We start from the raw sequence: 19,653 nt of genomic DNA on the forward strand, positions 1-19,653 counted from the left end.
AATTTTATGGACTCTTTATATAAAAGTGGTATTATTTCTTAAATATTTGGTAGAATTCACCAGTGAAGCCATCTAGTCTAGTAGTATTTTTTGTGGGAATGTTTTCAAAAGCAAATTCTTTAATAGATATAGGGCTATTCAGAGTATTTATTTCTTCTTGACTGAAATTTGGTAGTTTTTCTTCCAAGTAACTTTCATTTAATCTAAGTAGTTTATCGCCATGGTATTTCTCATATTGTGCTCTTAATAACAGTAGAATTTGTAGTTTGTGATTTGTTCATTCCAGAAAATGATAACCTGTATCTTCTCTTTTCCTGGTTAGTACAACTAGAGATCTATTAATTTTATTAATCTCAAAGAACCGGTATCAATTTTTGTTTTATTGATATTCTCTATTGTTTTTCTGTTTACTACTTTATTGATTTAAGTTCTGATATTTTTATTTCCTTTCTTTGTTTTAAGTTTATTTTGCTCCTCATTTTCTAGATTCTTAGGTGAAAGCTGAGGTCATTGACCTAAGATCTCCTTTTTTTCTAATTTGGGCATTTAAGGCTATTATTTTCCCTATAAGTACTATTTTAGTGGCATCCCACAAATTTTAATATGCTGTGCTTTCATTCTTTCCAGGATACTTTCTAATTTCTCTTTTGATTTCTTATTTCACCATTGGGTTCCTTAGAACTGTGTTATTCAAGTTTCCAAGTATTTAGGAAATTTCTAGATATCTTTGTGTTATTTATTTCTAATTTAATTCCATTGTGATCAGAGAACATAATACGTATAAATCCAATTCTATTATGTTTATTCATACTTGATCTATGGTCCAGGATATGGCTTACCCTGGTAAATAGACCATGTACATTTGAGAAGGATGTGTAGATGTGTATTCTGCTGTTGTACAGTAGAATGTTTTCTAAATGTAAAGTAGACCTAATTGATTGATAGTGTTACTCAAATCTATTATATCTTTACTGATCTTGAGCCTCCTTGTTCTATCAGTCATTAGAGTAGTATTGAATTCTGACTGTAAATGGATTTGTGTATTTTTTTTCTAACAGTTCTATCAGTATTTCCTTTATGCATCTTGAAACTTTATTATTAGGGCACAAAAATTTATGATTTTTAGGCCCTTTTGAAGAATTGACCTATTTATCATTATGAAATGACCTTGTTTATCTCCAGTAATATTCTGAGCTTTGAAATCTAGTTTATCTGATATGAATATAGCCACTTCTGTTTTCTTTTGATTAGAATTTGCATGGAATCACTTTTTCTATTCTTTTACTTTTAAGTTATTTGCTTATTTATATTTAAAGTAGGTTTCTTGTAATCACCAAGTAGTTGGGTCTTGCTTTCTTATCTAATATTTGAAAATATCTGCTTTTTCATTAGAGTGTTTAGATCACTTACATTTAGTGTGAATCAACACCCACAGTTTGCTACACCTGTAGTCTTAACATTTGATGCCAACTCCATTTTTTTCTAGGCACAAACAAAAAAGCATAAAAAATCTTGGAATTAAACTCGATTCTTTTCTTTCTCTCATAATCTCCATACAATCTGTTAAGACATTCTATTAGTTTTACCTTAAAACTATATTCAGAATCTGACCACTTTTCATCATTTTCAATCTTCAAAAGTGATGCCATCCTGTTCTGAGCCACCATCATTTTTTTACTTGGCATTCAGTAGCTACTTAACTTTTATCCCTGCTTTTTTCCTTTTCTTTTTCTCAAGGCAGTCGCTAGAATATTGCCTTGAAAATGTAGGTGTAGATCAGAACATATAATTTTGCTTAAAATCTTGCAATAGTTTCCTATTTCATTAAGAATAAAGCTGTCATCTTTCTAATATTAACCAGGATTCCAAATAATCTATCCTTACCTTATACTACCTTTCCCTTCACTTCCTCTATTCCAGCCATACAAGCCTTCTTGTTATTCCTTGAAGATGTCATGCCCTTTTCTTTCCTTACAGCTTTTGGGCTGGTAGTTCCTTTTGTCAGTAACATACCTCTTCTGATATGTCTATGGTTAACTCCTCAGCTCCTTTAAGTTTTTTGCTCATATGTTACTTTCTCAATGAATTCTATGCAAATAATCATGTTAAAAATGTCAAACTTCCCATTTTCCAAATCCAGCATATTTGGTTCTCTTACCTCTTCAGCTTCTCATTGTGCTACTCATATTAAAACTTATCAATTTCCAAATGACATATTAGGTAAAGGGATATTATCCAAGATCTCTAAAGAACATATCAAACTCAACACCCAAAAAACAAATAACCCAGTCAAGAATTGGGCAGAAGACATGAACAGATAGAGACATGAACAGATATTTCTCCAAAAAAAATATACAAATGGCCAACAGATGCATGAAAAAATGTTCAACATCTCTTGTCATCAGGGAAATACAAATCAAAACTTTACACTAATAAGAATGGCTAAAATCAACAAGACAGGAAACAACAGATGTTGGTGAGGATGTGGAGAAAGAGGAACCTTCTTACACTGTTGGTGGGAATGCAAGCTGGTGCAGCCACTCTGGAAAACAGTACAGAATTTCCTCAAGAAGTTAAAAATATAGTTACCCTATGACCCAGCAATTGCACTACTGGGCATTTAGCCCAAAGATACAGATGTAGTGAAATGAAGGGGCACCTACACCCCAATGTTCAGAGCAGCAATGTGTGTATATACACACTATATATATAATATATATTATAATATATATAATTTATATATTTTATATATACATAGTTACACAACGCAGCAATATGTGTGTATGTGTGTGTGTGTGTGTGTAAAGGACTATTACTTAAACATCAGAAGGGATGAATACCTACCATTTACATTTACATTGGAGGGTATTATGGTAAGTGAAATAAGTAAATCAGAGAAAGACAATTATTATATGGTTTCACTTATATGTGGACTATAAGAAATACTACAGAGGACCATAAGGGAAGGAGAGGAAACTGAATGGGAAAAAATCAGAGAGGGAGACAAACCATGAGAGACTCTTAACTCTGGGAACTGAGAGTTCTGAAGGGGAGATGGGGAATAGGGTAACTGGGTGATGGGCATTAAGGAGGGCCTGTGATGTGATGAGCACTGGGTGTTATAGGCAACTGATGAATTATTGAAAACTACATCTGAAAATAATGATATTTTGGCTAATTGGATTTAAATTTAAAAATCTTACAAATTTCCTTTTATATTAGTTTATTTTTATTGTCTTTCTCATTTCACTAGGCTTTAAACTCCCCAAGGCATGATCTTTGTTTCATTCACTGATATATATACCTGTAAGTGCTTGGTTAATAACAGGCACTTGAGAATGATTAGTTGAAGTAACAAATAAAAGTGTTTTGTGTTGATATTTTGATGTGACCATTTTGCCATGGGAATGATAAAATAATTGTGTCTAGAAAATAACAACAATGAAAGCCATGCTTACACATAGAGCAGATTTGTGGTTGCCAAGGGGTGAGGGTGGGTGAGAAAAATGTGTGAAGAGGTTCAAAAGGTAAAACAAAACAAAACAAAATAAAAATGCCAGAGATGGTTGGACTGAGTTGTGAGAGAACTGAGCTGTGCTTTTCATAGAAAGTGAGCAAACAATATTTGCTGAACTAGTCAACCCTTGGTTTAAAACAACAGCCCCCCATTATATACTTATATTAAACATGGGGAAAGGGAATTGAATACTGCAAAAATAACCTATAAAACCTATTTGTTTCAATAATAAAATTTATAATAGTATGTGAATATGATATGTTTTTGTCAATCTAAGCATCTGAAAAAACTACTATTATACAAGGCAAGTAGTCCAGAAAAAAATTGTGACAAAAGAAATATTAACATTGTCAAAAATTATGTCATAATTATAAAACTATGTCAAAATCCACTTATTGCCACCACTGCCAATAGGTTAAGCCCATAGTCCTATTTCAAGCATGGGCCATGCATGCTTAGAGGCAGAGTTTATGCTATGGGAAATAGGGGATATACATTTTTTTAGGAGTTGCACTACACAACCAGACATGTTTTAGAAAAATAAGTCATGTAAAGAAGGGTGTAGATGAGAAAACATTTCTGGCAGAAAAACACAGGATATTACTATGTACCTCTATTCCATGGATATTTGGCTATTTGACTATCTTTTTGTGCGCCTTGATCTTTAGCATCTTGCTGCCTTGTACATGCTGTTTCCTCTCCTTAATGTAGACTTCAAAACCATATATCTACATTGGCCTTGCTCAAGGAAAATCAGTTTTTTTCTTTCTAGAGTATTTAACATGATGTATTCAGTTGTTTGATTATGCATCTGTTTTTGCATCTATACTTGGATATCTGCTGTTTTCATTTCATTTTTTGGAAACCCAGTAACAAGCATGTTATTCAGTATAATACAGTGAAGTGATCAATAAGTTATTTGGGAATGATTGAGCAAGATGATGAGGATGTGAGTTGCAGTAGCAATCAGGATGGAGGGGTGTGTGTGTGTGTTTGAGCAGTTGTGTAGCAGAGAGGGAATTAATCAGTTGAATGTGAGTCATGAAGGAGATAGTGGAGGTAGGAGTGTCATATAGGTTTTAGTTTTGTCCTTTGGATAAATATTTCATTCACCAGAAGCTTTAATACTGTGGTAGACACAAAAATACTGTCTCTATTATTCTTTTGGAAAAATTGGGAAAATATCCCTGGAATGTTTGTGTGCTCTCTAACTTATAAAGGAAAATAAGATGCTTTCTCAGACTTCAAACATAGGTCCAAGTCTGATTCAACCAAGTGTTGGAGGGAAAAAAGCTTTTGCCAGTATTGTGTTATCTTAATTGAGCACAATATTGTACATTGGCCGTGTAGCCACATTTACAGTCATTAATATCTTTTTAAAAATGTATGGCTACAACATTGGAGAGCTGCTGTATAAAAGAATTCTAAGCAGCAACACAACAGCTTAGTGATAGCATCTGTTTGAATTGAATTGATAGCATCTGTGGCTCTAAAGGCGCTGACTGAAAATTGATTTGGAGGAAATCTAGAAGTCAGTTCAATTTGGTGGGTTCTAGTGAGACATACAGGGCGCAATTCAGAGTAAGAATGTAAAATTAAACAAGTGGGCAATTCTCCTCAATGATAATCTGGTTTACTATAGGATGGAAAAAAGGGAGCTCCCAATCACAAATAGTTTCTGACTCAAATTGATTTAGTCTCCAAATCTGGAAGAACATCCTTAAATATGAAATAAGGGGCAAACACATTCAGATTTATCTATTTTATTTGTTGTCATTAGCTGTCATTAATTTACGCAAAACAAAAATTGTTTTGCATGTATCAATGACAGCAGTATTTGAATGGAATCAGGTTCTCATAAATATCTATTGATTTAGATACAGACCATGGATGAATTAATATCAGACCAGTCTCAGGAATTATGAATAGAGTGTGTGCTTATTTATACAATAAAGCACGTATATTTTGAACTAAGGTATTTGGAGATATTTTCTGCAATTGTGTTAATATGGATTCAGAGATAACTAACTTCTTATACTACTGTTGTAAGGATAAAAGAAAATATATAAAGGACGTCTGATTGAAAAAGAAAGAAAACTCTGTCCATATATATGAGGATAGGAAAAATTCAATTTTCTGTATACCAGTAAGCTTTGACTTTTTGCTATCCACCCCCATGAGAGAGTCATATTTTACAAAATGGCAGATTGGTGTATTAAAACTCAGTTAGTTATGTTCTGTTCTCTTCTATACAGGTGGGCAGACTGGTAGATTCAGTCCAGTTCTTGCTGTTTCTTGTCTTTTACTCTCTTTTCACCTCCTCTGTTAATATAGGGCATGGGGTAGTTGAGATAGGGCCCAGTCTGTAAACCCAACTGATTCTTTTGCTTCCATTTCCCATGTAGCATGTAGATTCCTTAGATTCCAATTAGTTGAATTAAGAACTGTCTAGTTGTTGGACGGGTATTCAGAGACATTTATTTTTCTTTATACGAGTATGAGGAATACAAACTCACAAAGATGCACAAAACACAGGTAGCCTTACAGATATAGTGGTGTTTACTTGGGGGTAGGAAGATCAATTTTATGAGTTACCATCTACCTAGACACAAGGTTTAGTTTAATAGGGTGAACATCAAGGGGTAAACTGTTTGCTGTACTTGAGCTCTTATGATGAAATTCTAGATTGAATTATTGGGTCTTTATCATGTTATAGGAAGCAATATAGAGGAATGTTAAGAACACAGACTGTGTATTCAAATCCTGAGTTGAAATCTGAGGTTTACCACTTATTGACTATTTGACTCAGCTTCTTTTTGACTCTTTCAGATTCACTTTTTTCTTATAAAATGGGAGATAAAAATGAAATTTGTTTTATAGATTTTCTTTGAGAATCAAATAAGATAATGCATATAATGCTTAGAATGAGCTCTGATACATAGTAAGTAATTAAAAATTTTAGTTGTTATCATTACTGTTTTATTCTATTTTTTAAAGATTTATTAATTTAATTTAGAGAGAAAGAGGGAGTGAGTGTGGGAAGGGACAGAGGGAGAGGGAGAGAATCTTAAGCAGACTCCCTGCTGAGCATGGAGCCCGACCTAGGCTTCTATTCCATGACACTGAGATCATGACCTGAGCTGAAATCAAGTGAGGCTCTTGACTGACCAAGCCACCCAGGAGCCCCCTATCATTGCTGACTTATTAACAAAACTATACTTTAGTTCTTATTTATTACTCTTGGTATAATTCCTTTGGGAAAGCCTTGAAAACAACAAGTGATTGACAGGATAGGATTTAGGAACTCTTCCAGGGTCCCTGGAAATAATATTTACCTCAACTGAATAACTTCTAATGCAGTTCTAAAAGAACAGGCTATTTCTATTAGCAAATTGAAGGCTACTTGTATCATCTATGGAGGTTAGCATAATGTTTTACATATGGTTGGTACACAGTAAATATCTGGAATGAATGAACCCTCCTTGTTTATGGGGAAGCAAACCATGACATAGAAAGGAGAAATTAGCGGAAAATCTCACAGCTAGGTACCAAATGGCCATTAGATGCTACCTATTGTAACGAATCTTAGTCCCTTACTTTAAAATTTTTTTTCTATTGCTTTTTGGATTGTTTTGTATTACCTTAAAACTACAGCTCTTCTTAAGAGTTCAGAAAAAAGATCAACAATCTACCTGCAAAGCCACTTGAGCTCAGAAATCAAACACAGCCTTAAGACACTGAGTGTAGTGTGTAATCAAATTCTACATTGGATTCCAGAAATTGGAAGCAAGAAGCAGCTCTTCTGAATGAAGTTCACATTTAGACAATAGTGCTGGTGCCTGGCATATCGTAGTTGTATGTATGTGCGTCAGTTCTTCCTGATTTAATCTTGATTTCTAAGACGTTTGAGGGGTTGTAAGAAATCATGGAAAAGTCTGGCCAAAGCACAGAAGGAGTTTATTCTGATTACAACACTCATTGCCTGAATCCTGTTCAGCAGGATTTTCATAGACAGGTATCTTGAAAATTGACTTGATTTTTAAGAGAAAAAATTTAAAATATCATTAGAAAAACTCAGTAGGCTTACTTATCAGCAAATATGTATTAGTTATGAAAATATATTTTGTACATTTAAAGAGCCTTTAGCAATGTAGCTTAATTCTTCATTTATATACATGTAAAATATAAAAATATATATACATTGGTATAAATAAATTTAGAAAAATATGTATTTTTCAGGCTTGAAAAAAAACCCTTATATATTTTCCAATTTCATAGGATTCAAACTACCAAGAGAAATACTGTGCCCTTCTCTTGTGAAGTGTCACAGTAAAACAATTTTAATTGAAAATCTGGAATGCGAACTGTTTTTGCCATGAAAGAATTGGAGTAAGGCTTCAGAAATATGTTGGTTATAATCCTTGAAACATCAGCACATTAAATTATATTTTAATAGGATTTCTTCAGTAGTGCTGATATATAATTGACATACAGCACTGTGTAAGTTTAAGGTGTACAGTGTAATGATTTGGTCTACATATTTGGTGAAATGATTACCGCAATGAGTTTAGTTAACATCCATCATCTCATATGACACCGGAAAAAAAAAAGAAAAAATGTTTTTATTTCTTGTGACAAGAACTCTTAAGTTATATTCTCTCTCTCTCTTTTTTAAAGATTTTATTTATTCATTCATGAGACACACACACACACACACAGAGAGAGAGAGAGAGAGTCAGAGGCAGAGGGAGAAGCAGGCTCCATGCAGGGAGCCCGACGTGGGACTCGATCCCGGGTCTCCAGGATCACGCCCTGGGCTGAAGGCAGCACTAAACCACTGAGCCACCCGGGCTGCCCAAGATTTACTCTCTTAACACCTTTTATATATACCATACAGCAGTGTCAACTGTAATCATCATGTTGTACATTAAATCTGTAGTACTTATTTATCTCATAACTGGGAGTTTGTATCTTTTCACCATATTCGTGCAATTCCCAACCCTCTCTACCTCCACTTTTCACCTCTGGTAACCGTAAATCTGATATCTTTTTCTCTGAGTTTTTTATTTTTCTCTTTTTTTTTCTTTTTTTGAGTTTCCACATATAAATGAGATCACATAGTATTTGTCTTTCTCTGACTTATTTACTTAGCATAATGTCCTCAAGGTCCATCAGTAGTTGCAAATGGCAGGATTTTCTTCTTTTTTATGGCTGAATAATATTCGTGTGTTTGTGTGTGTGTATACACAACATTTCATCCTTTGATTCATTGATGGATACTCAGGTTTTTTCTGTCTTGGCTGTTGCAAATAATGCTACCATGAACATGGGGATACAGATATCTCTTTGACATAATGTTTTCACTTCTTTTGGATAGATTCCCAGAAATGGAATTGTTAGATCATATGGTATTTTTATTTTTAATTTTTCTGAGGAATCTCCATACTGCTTTCCATAGTGGCTGTACCAATTTACAATCCCACCAACAGTGTACAAGGGTTCCTTTTTCTCCACATCCCTGTCAACATTATGCTATTTCTTATCTTTTTAATGATAGCCATTCTAGCAGGAGTGAGGCGATATCTTACTGTGATTTTAATAGGGTTTAATTTTGAAATAGAATGCCTGTTATTATGTTCAATACTATAATGTAAACTCTGTGAGGGTAATGGCTTTGTTTATTCACACAATCAATACTTTATGAGTACCTGACATTTCCAGGGTAGTGTATGAGATAGAAAAATAGGTAAAACCTCAAATTCTGCCCTGCGTCAGTATGGTGAGATAGGCAAGGAAATAAATCTAAGAAAATATGATTAGCATAATTGTAGAGCCAAATGCAAGGTATTGTGGAAGCATAAAGATTCCAAAGAGGGAATATATCTTGGACCACAGGTTGGGGACTATAGTAGAAACATCTACTGAATTGGATGTATTGTATTTTCTTTGGGGGTGATTATCTTAAGGACTTTGAAGCTGATGCTGTATCTTTAAATATTTGCATTCAAATGATTCTAGTGCTTTCATGAGGCAGATCTAATACCTTTCTTTAATGGTGCTTAGAAAGAGACTTTATGAGATTGAGATTGAGTTTGGAAAGGTCCAAATTACAGTCTGTGGTTCCTCATATGGAGTTCACTTTGTGTGGATGGCAGAGTGCAGATTAAAGGCTTGGTATTTGGAGCCAGATGCCCAGGGATTAAGTTTACTCTGACTTCGTGCCCATACAGAAGTAATCAATGCATTCTTGCTTTGTTTTCTTCACTTGAACAAATTTGGATGAAAATAGCACTTACCTTTTATAAGATTGTGATAAAAATTAAATGGGCTTATTCTTTAAAAAAAAGATCAGTTTCTGACACATAAGGGCTGAATAAGTAATAACTATTATTATTATTATGTGATAAGAAAAATAAGTGTGTAGGCTTTTGACCTAACATTGTTTGTGGATATTTTATATTAAAACAACAACAAACAGAACAACTAAATGCCATACAATGTGCCTATGTGTTTGCACCTCCAAGACCAATCATGAATGTCTGGTTAGAATGAGTTGGGTCTCTTGAAGGAGTGGAGCTCATTGGAATGCCTCATATGTGGAATAAGATTGGATTGTACCGTTAGCATGTTTTTCATGACAGTAATCCATTGGATACAGTTTCCAGAGATACTAGGCAAATGTCCATCAAGCTTAAATACACAGTTCATTGGACGTATTTTTCTGAGACTCTCTAGTTGGATTGACCTATGAAAGATTACAATTCAAGCCTTTCCAAACTCAATCTGTCCTCATCCTTGAAGTGAATTGGACAGAGGCCTTACAAAACATCCAACTCATATGAGACAGACTTTTTATGACCTGAGTGAAGAGAAGGGAGTAAGAGAATGATAAACTTCATTTTTAAATCTTTATGGGGAAGATATCAGTAATCTATGTGTAGTGAGTTTCATCTGGATAGAAGTCTATGAGAAAAAACTAAGGTGGGGGGTGGTGCTAAGATTGGAGAGACTCACATGAGGTGGCTCATTACAAGGAAAGTATTGTATACTTCAGTGTTCTGTAGAGATTCAATCAATCAGTTACTAGCAATATATTTTACCTAATTTTCCTGGTATTCAGTTTCCTCATCTATAAAATGGTTACAGTGTTTCCTAATTTCAGAATTGTTATGAGGAATAAACGTGACAAAGTATGCAATATAGGACATGATTATTTCCTAAGTATCAGATCTTTCCCCCATTCCAGAAGTTCCCAATAACTAGCTACTGCCTTCTGGGAAGAAAGCCAGTCTAGGAGATTGTGAATGGATTACTATGGGCAGGTGCTCCTTTCTTCCATCCTTCTACAGGGCATTCTGTAGTTCCATGTCTGGCAGATGAATCTTCTCTCTACATCTACTTAATAGATTAAAAAAATTCTCCTTTTCTTGCCTAATGCTTCATTCTAGAAAATATTAGGGAAAAGAGTGTATGTGCAGTCCCAGCATTGGCTTCTTTCCTAGTGAGTCTTCTGATACAATTTAACTTACCTCTTTTATATGTAGTTAAAAAAATGTAAATATTAAATCACTGAATTTTATTTTCAATGAGGAGGAGGATAAAAGGAAAAAGAAAAAAAAAACTAGATGCACAGAAGAAAGGGGAGAAAAACTTGATTATTTTGGAATTGCAGCCTCTGCTGATGCAGACAAATGGTGGCCGTGTGTTTTGCAGAGCCCTGGCATGCCGCCAGCCATGATCCACCTTAATATTTAATAGGCATTTGTGCAGAAATACTGTGTAAGTATGAGAAATGTTAATTGCTCATAACATTTTTGTTTTATTTTATTTCGCAGCCTGTTAGACATAAAATAAAAAAATGTTGTTTGCGTAGGTTGAAATTTTTCTATTTGGCTCTTAATTTTTTCTGAGATAATTTTTTTCTGTGGAAAGTTAGTAATAAATACTTTGTTTTTGCATAATGCCTCATTCTGAGAGGATCAAAGTCCTGATCACAAACTCATTGAGACCTGGGAAGGATTCCAGGCTCTTCTGTACTCTGCTCAGCTCTCCTGAAAATGCCATTCCTAGTGGTGGGGCTGAGCTGTGGGGAAACAGTCTCTTTTATGTACCATCAACTTCTTGAAGTTGATTTAGCCCTTGTGGAAAACATCACAAAATCACAAATTCTGAAGGTTCACTGCCTGTCTGGTTTTAGCTTCATTACCAAATGAAATTTTTTCATGTTTTTGTTAAAATTTCACTTAAAAATCAGTTTTAGTTTGGATAGAATTCTGTAAAATATCTGTACAAAGCACTAAGTAAAATAATTTCTAGTAACTTCTTAGGTTTACAGCAGAAGGAAAAGTGATACCTGCTTGTAAATGTAGAGAGAATAAATGTGTTTTGATAGAGAATTCTTACATAATGTGAGATTTTTCTGGCCATTCGTAGTATAGTACAAGTCTATAATTCTGTGTGTGTGTTTTTTTTTTTAATGCAACGTGCTGTTCATGCTTTTAATGGGCTTCTTTTTACTTCTGTGAAGCCTTATTCTTTTTTTTGTCTGTTCAAAAGTTACTTTTGTCGAGTTTTTCTGTGCCTACCATATGCTCAATTTGTCATTATTTACCCCAGCCTACATATTTCCTCAAGTCTAATGGCACTTACCCATGGCACTGTAATTATGTGTATACATGTTTATTTCTCTCACTATGCTCTGAACCTTTTGAAGAGAGATTGTCTTATTGTTTTCTGAATCTTTATTGTCAAACAGAGTACCAAATACTTTTAAAATGTTCAGAAACATTTTTTATATGAATTATTTTTATACATAAACAAAAGATGCTACAAAATTTAAAACTTCAACAGATGTTTCATTTCAAATTGACTCTTCAAATCAGTATCACTTCAAGAGACTTTTTAAGTGGTGTTTTAAAAGCAATTAAACTATATCTTTTATTAATTTTAAATGAATATTTGAGAAAAATAGGAGAAAATAAATAACTTGAAATCCTAAGTAATAATTGGATAAGAGATAATTATAAGGATCAGTGTGGACTTTAGAAAGTGAATTTGCTTTACTATAAGGGAAAAATTGTAGGTGCTTATAAACAGAAAGGTAAATATACCTGTTTATGAAAGGCGACAAGGTATTTCAATCTCTGGAAGCTTCTACAGATAATGTAAAATGTAATTCTTTACAATTTCACCTAAAGCAATATAGTCACTTGTTTGCTCTTGTGTGTTGTATTCAACTCTTCATTTTTATCTCATTTTGTCTGCTTGAATTTTGTAGCATACGGTACAATCTTCAAGAGAATGTGAATGTTACTTTCATTCATGCTTACTCTGTGGAACTTTGAGGCAGCTTTTCAAAATAGTTCATTGAATTGCCATAGGCCACTGAGCAAGTTAGCTGTAAGGAAGGGAAAAAGGTTCAAGTCTCTTATTTCCCTGGGATCCCATTCTCCTCTATGATGAGTAAAATGTTCTGTCTTTAGACTACATACTTCAAATGATCTATAAAGGTATAGAGTTTCTACAATAGTGTGAACCTCCATAAAGAAATACAGATGCATATCAATAATAGAACCTTAGTACAACATGTCTGGAATGCAGAGCTTTAAAGTGTTCATCCTACTAATTTACATTACTGAGAATCTATCTTAAAGAAATAATTAAAGAAAAGTGCAAAGGTTTATACTAAATGACTTCAAATTGTTTTATCTTAGTAAAAAAATGAAAATGATTAAATGCTCAACAATGTAGAATTGGTAGATAAATTATAGTATGTCTGTGTGGTGAAATATAAAACAAAAATTCAATTATTGGAAGATTTTTGCAAAGACATTGGTGAATGGCGGCAATATAATGTTACATGAAGAAAGATGAAAATAAACTGTTATATAAAGCATGATTTTACTTTTAGCAAAAAGTATCTACACACATACACATTAGAATAAGAAAAAGAAAAAATGTAAAGGAATTAAGAACAATTGTATTAATTTTTTCAATATCCTATAAGAGCATATATTGCTGCAAAATTAAAAAAATCGCTCTGTACCTCCTTATAGGTTAAGCCTCTATTACAATTTGTAAGAAGTTACTTGTCAGAGTAGATTCAGCACATGGTAGAGCATTGATACAAATGTTGTTTTGCTGCCTGATGTCCTGGAAAATGCAAATAGATCTCATTTGAGATCATGGGCTGTGCATCAGAGTGACGTGGGTAGAGGGACGCTTTCCTGCCTGGATTCATCTAAATCCTATTGCATAAGTACATCTGGGAATGTGGCTGTAGAATCCGGTATATATATTTTCACAAAGCTTTTTCTAGGTAATTCAGCCTCACTGATTGTACTCCTGCTTTGGTTAGAAATAAAGAGACCAAATCTTGATTCAAACTTAAAAAGAAGAGGTAAGGATGGATGAGCAGGAAACATTTAACTTCTGGCAGAAGGGACCAGTGAGGCACTCAGAGGTCTCTGAAGAGGGAGATAATCATTGAAGCATATTTAGTGGTAGTAAATCTGTCTGTTATAATATAGAATAGTAGTTCGTGACTTATTACTTTCTTAAACTCCTGAGTTGAGGGTAGGCAAAGGGGGGAATGGATAGATATCCTTTTTTATTGGGATTATGACCTGAGAAAGATATTTGAATCATCATGAGGATATGCAAGTCTAAATTAGCAGTTTAATTTAATAAGTATTCCTATCCTTTATCAGTATAATACACATAGCTCAGAAAGTTTTAATTCCTATACCCTTTCCCATTATATCTAATAAAACTACTTCCACTATTTAGTTTTACCTAGTTTTTATATGACATTTTTTGGTTTGTTTTTTTAGAGTCAATGTTTGTTCAAATTGGCCCAGAAATTTGGCGATTTATTTGCTCACCTTATTTTTTTCATACCATACCTGTTTTATCTAAATTGTTTTTTATGAAAAGTTAGTGGTTCACTTTGAGAATCTACGTGGTAAATTTTCTCAGGCTTTGATGTTTTAAAATGTCTGAATCTTACCCACACTCTTGAATATGCAAAACAAAATATGAGCAGATGTTAGCAAGATGGAAGAACAGGAGGTTTGTGCTCTCATTCTCCCATTAGGAGCACTGATTTAGCAATAAGATACAAACCAAAATACCTTCATTTGATTTTCAGAATTCAGTTAAGAAGCTTCAGTACTCCAGGTGAGCAAAAAGCAGAGAACAGTTGCATTGAAACATATAAGAGCAATTTCATTTTACCCATGTCAACCCCTCCCCCAAGGCAGCACAGCTCAATGCCTGGAGAGATTATTCTGGCTTCCACTTCTCACTTGGGGAAAAAGAGAAGAGTGGAGCATGTGTACCAGTGTTCTAGCTCTTCAGAGGGCTGCCCAAGAGGCTAATATCTGTCTTTCCGACTCAGGGAACTGATAGGAAGCCAACATACTTTGGATGCGTAGGGCCTGCAGCTTGCTGCTGAAGAGTCTGAGAACTTGCAATGCCATAGACAGATACTAGCGGAAGGAAGAAATTATGAGCTCCTGAAAAAGAAACCAACGGGTTTCTCTAATTAGGAAATTTCATATACAGACCCAGAGAAATTGCTTCCTAAAATGGTTTCAGAGATCCTCATAATCTGTAGTTGGACAGATTGGTGAGGGCCTCTACCTGTACGAAGCCAGGCCTGCACAGGAAGAGGGATGCTTCTTCAAGTGTTTGGATATTAGGTCAAAGCTATGAGGCACATGAGAGGGAAATATGGCCCAATCAAAGGAACAAAATCTATCTCCAGAAACCAATCTTAATGGAATAGAGGTAAATTAATTACCTCACAAAGGATTCAAAATAGTTTTGGTACAGATGCTGTATGAACTCAAGATAACAGTGCATGCACGAAATGAGAATATCAACAGACACAGAAATAAAAAAAAAGAACCAACAAATTTTGGAGTGGAAGAGTACAATAGCAAATGAAACATTCACAGAGGAGTTCAACAGCTGACTTATCAAGCAGAAGAAAGAATCAGCAAACTTGGGATGCCTGGATGCCTCAGTGGTTAGGCATCTGCCCTCAGCTCAGGTCGTGGTCCTGGAGTCTCAGGATAAGTCCCACATTGGGCTCCCTGCGAGGAGCCTGCTTCTCTCTCTGCCTCTGTCTCTGCCTCTTTCTATCTGTGTCTCTCATGAGTAAATAAGTAAAATTTTTTTTAAAGGATCAGCAAACTTGAATATAGGTCATTTGAAATTATACAATCAGAGAAACAAAAAGAAAAAAAAGTGAAAGTGACTGAAGACAGCTCACAGGATATCTGATATATTAAATGGACCTATTATGAGAGACCCAGAAAAAGAAGAGAGAGAAAGCTAATTTAAAGAAATAATGGCCAAACGCTTCTTAAATTTGAGGAGGAAAATGGACATACATATTTAAGTAGCCCAACAGAACTCAGCTACGGTGAACTCCTATAAATCCATGGTGAGACACTTGATAATCAAAAAATCAAAGAGAGAGAGAATTTTGCAAACAACAAGAGAAAAACTACTCATCACAATAAAGGGAACTCCTATAAGACTATCACTGGATTTTTCAGCAGACCTTGCAGGCCAGAAGACAGTGGGATGACATAATCAAAATTTTGAAAAAAAAAATAAGAATATTATATCCACCACCATTAAATCAGCCTCCTTGTTGATCTAGTAAAGCAGGTTGATTTCTGCATGGTAATTTGCCTGGGTACATTTGTGTGTGTTCTCTGGCCTGTAGAATTTGTTGATTCTAATTTTGTTATCTGTTTCATCAGGCCTGCCATTGCTCTTCTTGATACAGAAGATTTCTTTTGTTTAGCCAATTTGGTATGGCTCAGGGGACTCCAAGTCACTGCCTTTGGTGTAACTGAAACATTTCCAGTAGTGTTCTGGATATAGATCATCTTTATCCCAGGTTCCTTCTGTGGGTGTTTCACAGGACTGGATGGCTTGATGTTGAACGTGAAGCCCTCAGGGAGGAGGTACACGCCATCACCCATTTGATACCAGATGTCATTATTAGTGACTGATCTGTAGAGAACATGGCTCTCCAAGTCTTCAAGCTATTAAATGACCCCGGGAATTTCTTTTTTGCCTCATTTCAGCCAGACTGGCACAGCTTAACAGAATGTATATACTTGTCCTCCATTGACTGAAGGGGACTCAAATCTTGCTTAGTCTTGATCATATCACAGCTGATAGAAGTAGGTCTTTCCATAATTCTATATCATCAAAGCCTCAGGATCCACACCTCCCTAAGGCTGAGTTTTCTGATGCAGCTTTATAGATGATAGATATACTCACACACCCTGCAATATTACTCAGCCACAAAAAAAGAATGAGATCTTGCCATTTACAACAACATGGATAGACCTAGAGGATATAATGTTAAGTGAAATAAGTCAAAGACAAACACCATGTGATTTCACTCAAAAGTAGAATTTAAGATATGAAACAAAGAAATAAAGAGACAAAAACTCCCAGACTCTTAAATATAGAGAACAAAGTGGTGGTTACCAAAGGGGAAGTTGTTGGGGGGAGGGGATTGGGTGAAATAGGTGAAGGGGATTAAGAGTACACTTATTATGATGAGCACTGAGTAATGCATAGAATTGTTGAATCACTATATTGCACACTTGAAACCAAAGTACTGTATCATACACCTTAAACCAATATAATATTGTATGATAATTATGCTGGAATTAAAAATATATATACATAACTGTCATATGATTTAGCAATTCCACTTTTGGGTATTCATCCTAAGAAAACAAAAACACTAAGTTGAAAGATATATGCACCCTATGTTCAGTGTAGCATTATTTACAATAGGTGAATTATGGAAACAACCTAAATGTCCATCAGTGGATGAAATGGATGAAGAAAATGTGGTATATATACATAATGAGATACTATTCCATCATAAAAAAGATTAATTGCCATTAACAATAACATGGATGGAGCTTAAAAGCATCATGGTAAGTAAAATCAGAGAAGGACAAAAGCCATGTGATCTTGCTTATATGTGGAATCTAAAAAACAAAACAAAACAAAAGATAAGCTCATACATACAGTGAACAGATTGGTGTTTGCCAGAGGGGTTGGGGATGGGGGTGGGTCAAGTGGCCAAAGGGGTTCAATAGTTACAAACTTACAGTTAAAAAATAAAAAGTCATGGAGATTAAAAAAAAAAACAAAGAAATTATGGGTTGGTTTCTTGAAAAGATAGACAAAAATGGACACATCTTTAGCTAGATTAACTAAGGAAAAAGGAGAGTACTCATGAATAAAATCAGAAACGAAAGAGACATTACAACTAATACTTAAGAAATACAAAAGATCATAAGAGACTGCTAGGAACAATGATAAGCCAATAAATTGGATGGCTAAGTCCAAAACTAGCATCATATTCAATGATGAGAAACTTAAAGCCTTTCCTCTAAGATCAAGAACAAGACAAGGATGCTCACTCATTTTTTAAAATTTAATTTAATTTATTTAAAAATCAATTAACATACAGTATAGTCTTAGTTTCAGAGGTAGAGTTTAGTGATTCATTGGTTCTGTATAACACCCACTGCTCACTACCTCAAATGCCCTCCTTAATGCCCATCACCCAGTAACCCCAACCCCCCACCCACCTCCCCTCCAGCAACCCTCAGTTTGTTTTCTAGAGTTAAGAGTCTCTTATGGTTTGTCTCCCTCTCTTATTTTATTTTATTTTTCCCTCCCTTTCCCTATGTTTATCTGTACTGTTTCTTAAATTCTGCATATTGAGTGAAATCATATGATAATTGATTTGCTTATTTTTCTTAGCAGAATATCCTCTAGTTCCATCCATGTTGTTGGAAATGGTAAGATTTCATTTTTTTTGATGGATGAGTAATATTTCATTGTATATAATTACACCACATCTTCTTTATTCATTTATCTGTTGGTGAACATCTGGGCTCTTTTCATATTTTGGCTATTGTGGACATCTCTACTATAAACATTGGGATACTGGCATCCCTTTGAATCACCATGTTACAGAGAAACAGAAGTCACCTACGTTGGAAAGGAAGATGTAAAATTCACAGATGACAGGAAATTATACGTAGAAAACAGAAAAGATTGCACAAAAAATTAACAGTTAAATAAATTTGGCAAAGTACAAGATACAAAATCAACATACAAAACCCAATTGCAATTTTATACACTAACAATGAAAAATCGAAAAGGGAAGTAAGAAAGTCCTATTTATAATAGTATCTAAAAGAATAAAATACTTAGAAATAAACTTATCCATGCTGATGAAAGATTTCTGCACTGAAAACTAAAAGAAAAAAATAATAATCAAAGAAACTAAAGAAGTTACAAATAAAGGAAAAGATTTTTATTGTATTCATGAATTGGAGTACCTAATATTGTCAAAATGTCCATGCAACCCAAAGCGATCTACAATTTCAGTGAATCCCTCTGAAAATCCCAATGGCATTCTTTAAAGAAGTAGAAAAAACAATTTCAAAATGTATACGAAACAACAAAGGGCCCTATATAGCCAAAACATGTTGATAAAAGAGAACAAATCCAGAGGTCTCATATTTCCTGACTTCAAAACATATTATAAGGTTACTGTAACCAAAACAGTATGATATTAGCATAAATACAGACATATAGACCAATGGAACAGAGTAAAGAATTCAGAAATAAACTTATGCATATTTGGCTAAATGGTCTTTGACAGAGGTGCCAAGACCACACAAGTGGGGAAAGTATAGTCTCTTCAATGAAAAATTATGTTGGAAGAACTGAATATTGACCAATACAAGAATTAGACCTTTTTTTTTACGTTGTACACAAAAATCAAGACTTAAGTGTAAGACTTGAAACCATAAAATTGTAGAAGAAAATATAGGGAAACATCTTCATATCATTTGTTTGGTAATAGTTTCTTGGATATGACACCAAAAGCAAAGGCAACAAAAGCATAAATAAACAAGTGAAACTAAATCAAACAAAAGTCTTCTGGGCAGCAAAGGAAACAATCAAGAGAGGAAAAAGGAAGCCTATGGAATGGGAGAAAGAACTTGTAAACTGTTTATCTGGTAAGGGATTAATATCCAAAATATATAAAGTACTCCTACAATTCAATA

General features: G+C 34.3%; 1 long non-coding RNA gene across 1 annotated transcript in view; it reads left to right on the plus strand.

Annotated features, from left to right (window-relative positions):
- The window catches only part of LOC144305306 (uncharacterized), a 176,579-nt gene that overhangs the window by 25,315 nt on the left and 131,611 nt on the right, over positions 1-19,653 (plus strand). The window lies entirely within an intron of this gene.

Source organism: Canis aureus, chromosome 35 (genome assembly GCF_053574225.1).
Source record: "Canis aureus isolate CA01 chromosome 35, VMU_Caureus_v.1.0, whole genome shotgun sequence".
Classification (NCBI taxonomy): Eukaryota; Metazoa; Chordata; class Mammalia; order Carnivora; family Canidae; genus Canis; species Canis aureus.